Source organism: Varanus komodoensis, unplaced genomic scaffold, assembly GCF_004798865.1.
Source record: "Varanus komodoensis strain SLA01 unplaced genomic scaffold, ASM479886v1 scaffold1, whole genome shotgun sequence".
Taxonomy (NCBI): Eukaryota; Metazoa; Chordata; class Lepidosauria; order Squamata; family Varanidae; genus Varanus; species Varanus komodoensis.
In genome coordinates this window covers 76,967,793-76,973,792 of record NW_025335268.1, presented here as the reverse complement: position 1 = coordinate 76,973,792, position 6,000 = coordinate 76,967,793, and positions in this window count along the sequence as shown.

Below are 6,000 nucleotides of genomic sequence, written 5' to 3'. Positions count from 1 at the left end.
AGTATAAAAATGTAAATATTTAAACCTACACTGTAAAACAGAAGTCAGTAGAGTATGCACACGTTCCAAGGGAGGTGATCTGCTTCTGCCTCTCTGACTCAACATTATCAGCCCCTTAATTTAATGGCTTCACCCATCTACTTTCACAGTTTGCTTTGCAAGTGCTTTTTCAGATATGATAATGAAGTTCTTTTGAAATAGAATTGCAGAAGGACAGGAAAGAGGAGGAGAAAGAGAAAGCACCAGCAGCTTAGTGGGTATACAGTAATGGTGGGGGTTCCAACAAATCTGGCAAAATTCCCTCTTCTGAACCTTGTTCAATTCCACATATGTCTTGCAAAGCAGTGAGAGAACATAGATGCTTCCAGATTAGGCTTTTATCATCCAATCTATTGAGGAAGAAAAAGTGGAAGAGCTGCACAGTTGCTTTTTATCGCTAGGGTTTGGAATGATCAGCCTAGAAGTATCCTGTGATGCTGTACTCACCATATTCCTAATTGGTCTGTCAAAATGAGCAAAAGCTTTGCCATATCATGGCTGCTAAAAGCCTGACACCGCAAGAACAGCTTTAGACTTCTGATGGATTCCTGAACTGACTAAGAACCCATGTTACAGGTCTTGCTTCCCATGTACACCATAGAAATGCTAATGTTCCTGTCTTGAAAGGCCTGTCCTTAAACATGCTAATGTCTAACTGTCCTGATGGTTCTGTCTGTAGTGTGTTGTCCTAACTCCATCAACCTGATCGTTTTACTCTCTTGTGCCTCTAGCAAACTCCCGATCACCCCAGCCTGCTCCTCCAAACTGTGTTTAAAACTGATAGGTTATAGAAGCATAATGCACAAATGCCAACTTGGGACTACCTACCTGTTGCAGGTATTTCCTGTTTGTCTGAACAAACTGTAAATGTTCTTTTGATTGTACACCCCTAGCAGACTCTCAAAGGGTGTTTCTTCCACTCTTGACAGTTATTTCCAAAGAAATGAAAAAGGCTGGCTTTGCATTTGACATACTACATGTCTAGCTAAGCTATATATTTGTATCATCAAGCTGGAGGCCCATTTGTGACATACAGAGGAAAGGGCTTCCTTTGTGTTACTCCCAAACAATGAGATGCACTCCTGGTGTAGCTGCAGCTGGCCCCATGCCCTCTGGGAGAGGGTGAGGCTATATCTTTTAAACTTGGCATTTAAATTGCTATGGCCTTTAATTTTGCTTTTAAAATTTGAAGAGGCTTTTTAAACATTTTGATTGTTTGCAACCTGATCTGGTTGACCTCAGAGAAGATGTAGAAATACAATAAATGCATTGAGATCATAGTCTTTAGGGCAGAGTTATGGAACTCAGATGATGTCGTGTTGGGTATGTTTGGATGTTCCCAAAGGAGCTGTCCTATCAATTGCAAAATCTATACCTCAGGCTGTATCCAACAGGATTGTTCTGGTACTCCCACATTGCTGAGAGCAACCAGCTGTGCAACAGAACTTTTTCACTTCCGAAGATCACCCCAAAAATAAGTAGTGCTCCCCCTTCAAGCTCTATTGACCTTCCTCATTCTAGAAACAAGCTTTTTTTTTTGCTCAGTTGGGGTTATTTTTAGAAGCCGAAGGCCCTGTTGTACAAGCAATAGCAATTATGTGTTCATAATATGGTCATCCTCCATCCTGGATTTCCCAATGATTTTTTTGGCCTTTCTTAGAGCAGGGAAAGTCTAGTAATATTTCCTATCATACTCATTAATGCTTCAGACTGCCTCTGTATGTTTTGCAAATGCTCTATACTGCAGTTCCATCTTGTGGTTGTTTAATAAAGCACACAGGAAGGCAAAGAAATTAAATCCCTGGAGGAAAAACACATGTACTATACATGGGTTTCTTCTTGCAATGCAATGCCAAGGAAAACCTTCATCAATGCAGGATAAATGTTTCATGTAGAGAAGACTTAAGACACCCCCTCTAGTCCCTTTGTTTTATACAGCTACTTCTTAAATCTTTTCCTTCAGTTAAAAGGCCAGTCGAACCCACATGAAGCTCATCCTTCCAAAGGAGAGAACAATAAGATTGCAGATATGAAATGATATTCCAACTCCACTGTGTAATCAACTTTCTCAACAAACTGGGCCAATTAGCTGAACTTACGCTTGTTCACATGAAACTGTATCTTAGGTTGCCAAGCCTGTATTTCTGGCACTAAACAGAGATGGAAAAACAGAGGGAAAGCTCATCAAGATTCTCTTTTCAGCATACAGGCTGCCAATATCCTGGGACAAATGTGAACTACAAACACAAAGTACAAACAAGCAATGTAGGGAGGGAGGAAAAAGATCCCATCTGAAGATTAAATTTAAATGAGGAGCTTAACTTACTGAATTCGTAAACCTGAGGCTGCAGAAGCACCCACAGAAGAAATCGGCCTGTGAAGTAACTGTGGCGGACTTGCACTAGAGTGGAGTCCCCTGACTGTTTAAGTACTTGGCCTAGCTCGAAAAGCCTGCACATCACAAATTAATTGAGTGTATCTATTTTAACACCCTGGGTTCACTGCCACTTGCCATAGTACTGCAAACAGTACTTTCCTGATTCATGATCAATATAAAAGCAAAAGTTGGGTCCTGCATATGGTGGCAGACATGGGCCACTAATCCCCACAGGAAGGGAATGTTGGCCACTGGCCTATAGTTGTTCACATCCTGTGCATCCAGGTGAGGCTTTTTCAAGAGGGGCTGAATTACAACCCCTTTTAAAGAGGTGGGCACCATTCCCTCTCTCAAGGTGTTTACAGCCTCCAAGTACAAATCCTGTCCTTGGTTCTTGTAATGAACTATGGCAGGCAAGGGTCAAGCAGACAGGTGGTGAGATGGACCTGACCAAGCACCTTGTCCACATCCCCAGGCCTCAATGACTGAAGTTCATCCAATCAAACTGGACCAGGCAATGCTCTGGAAGCTTCTACTGCTGGAACTGCACTGTCCAATTCATGACACATCTGAGTAACTTTATCTTCAAAGTGCTGTGCAATTTTATCACAGTGAGGTACAGAAGGCTCCACAGTTTCTTTTTCTGGCCTAGAATATAGTAGGTCACAGACCACGCAGAACAGTTCTGCTGGATGGCATTGAAAAGATGCCACAGAGTAGGCTCAATAACGAACTCTAACCTGTATTTGATTGCACTCAGCATGAGTTTCATCCATCTGCACTCTAGCCATCTCCATTCTTGCTGCACTATCCTCAACTCAGGTGGGTACCAAGGAGCTCGCCAGGCTCCAGTCAAAGAAAGAGGGTGCCCAGTGTGATTGGGTCAACTGCCTGAGTCATTCATTCCATAGAGTGACTTGAGCTTCAACAGGAGCACCAGCCATAGCAGTCCAACCCCCCAGAGTCCTCTGGAAAGCATCAGGATCCATTAGCCTCTGGGGGTGCAACATTTTAAAAATTGCGCCACCCTTGCAGGGGGAAAGGAGCCAAAAGTCTAAACCTCACTAGGAAGTGATCTGACCTCTACAAGGAAGTTGATCTTAATCCCTCCTCTTCCAGAGCACCATTCTCCTGCCCAGCCAAGAAAACCTTTTACAAGTGTTGGACTAACAACATATTGAAACAGCCCCATGGTTGTCATGGCAGCCATGAAATCCTGAACCACCTTGGATAAAGCAGTCTCAACATGAAAGTTAAGATTTCCCAGAACCATCCACTTGGGCGGTCTTCAACACCAGGTACTTCCCTCAGGTCAGGCAGTGAGTCTGATGGGCAGCAGGGTGGCAGTACACCAGCAGAATGCCTAATCTGTCCTGAACACCCTGTATAAGTACAAGCATTCAAGAATAAACAGGAAGCCTGAAGAGGAAGATCATATTCCCAGAGACCACAGCCATCCCTGCCTGACCCTCAAATTGATGCTGGTAATGTACTGAATGCCCAGTGGGCACAGCTGAGAGAAACTAGCCCTTCCCAGCTCACCCACCCAGGTCTCAGTGATGCGAGGTCAGTCCTCTCATCCACAGTCACGTTATAATTGAGGGAGGTCTTGTTCTGGGCCGGCCTGGCATTCAGCAGCAGCACCCCCAGACCAGAGGACAAGCTGGGAATGCTGCCTGGAATCAACTGCTTGGGGAAAGAGCCAGAAGAGCGGATAGCTGTGAGATATCTAGTCCCTCTTCTCCCTAGCTGGCTTATTGATTCCCCTCAATGGTATATTCCCCCTACCTATGACCCCAGCAATGAGGATGCCCCCTTGCTCCCTGAAAGTACTCAGAAATATGTAAAATATATATGATAAAAGCAATGAAAACACAAAAACCAGCCACTACACCTCTAAGCTGATCAATAGCAACTGCTGTGAGACTCTCCTCTTCCCCCACTGAAGTCCAGCACCTGAGCAGTCACCAAATGGGCAACAAGCAATGTTCATTTGAACAAAAAAGCAAACCAAGAGAAACTGTATATGAAATTGGGACAGGAAGACAGAAAAGTACATTTCTGGTTCTATTTTCTGTGTGTTCCATTGTAAACTCCCTCAGAGTGCCCTGCCCTTATTATCAATCTTTGATGCTTCAAATTCTAGTCCTGAAGGGGAGATGCTACTCAGAAGAGTAACTGCAGAAGATGGCATTTGGCTCAGTGTTATTAAATTCCCAGCCAGGCTTGTTCGGTTTACTATTCATAAGATTGGCCTTTAGAAGAAGAAAAAAACAATGTAAATCATGACTGCAGTTCCTTGAAAACCACAGCCTCAACTTTTGCTCAGGCATCATTTCCACACTGCTGCTAACAATACAAGAAAGTTAAGACAGCAGCACTATGAAGATGTTCCCAGGAGTATTAAACTCCATACAGCTTACTTCTGAACAGGCATGTACAGGACTACGCTGTTAAAGTACTTGTACCTTTCCAAAACATTACAACATTTTTTTGAATCTTCTGTGTTTCTTGGAGCTCTTTTAGTCTAAGTATTTAATCCGCTTGCTGAACAGTTCGTTTACCTTTATGTGGACATTCCATTTCCTGCTTGCATATTCCGTGCTATCTTTGTGCATTCTTTGAGGCTCAGAAAGCAAACCTGAAAAGACTGAATTGGTAAGGCATAGACTAAAAGAAATTGACAGAATAATGCCAAAACATTCCCCACCACTGTCATTGAAAACTGCACTCCAACCTACTCATTGCAGAATACATGCTATGTGAAAAAGGTATGTTAAAAATACGGTTGAAACAATGCAACCTTAGCTGCCCTTGCAGCAAGTTAACAAATTATTTTGGCCACTGATTTAAACTCTGTATAGAAATGCTACAACTGTTCAAAGTTTCATGAGGAAACCTTTGAGAATTACTTACTCTTGGCAGAATTTGTCGAATCTTTGACAAATGCTGTCAGATTTTTATCGAAATATCTGACACCCTTTTCCTACATGTATTAAAGGGGGATTTTTTTAATCCAAGCAAAAAATAGTGTGACAACAAATTAGTTTTGGGTTACAGTGATAGAAGATAGAATTTCCTTTACATAATTTGATATAACTGCATGTGCATTGTATCAAACTTTCCAGTGAAAGTTTTTAGGACCACATCCAATTTTGGTACCAAGAAAACTTTAGGTAAACGAAGAAGCAGACTATTGGCCTTTGTTCCCATGGAAACACTTCTAAGAGGTATGAATGGGCAGAACTTGAATTCTAATGGTTGTACCAGCAAAGACATACAAGATGTGTTTAGCTTTTCTTCAGCCTCAGGAGGATGCAGCATCAGTTTGCTCATTGATCTAGTTGCTATGGCATTGTTGCGGCAACCAGTTTACATTGAAAGATGATTAGTGGTGATGCATTTTATTTTAACAGCAGTGATCCTTTTGCAGCAGTGGGGCCACATTCCAATGTGGGAAAGCACCAATGAGGTCAACAGGGCAACAAAGAAGATCAGGGAGTTCAGAGAAACACTGAAGATCTTTGAGGCAATCAGGAAATTAATAGAAAAAGCCAAAGCACGTTCTAAGCATGAAGATGCCA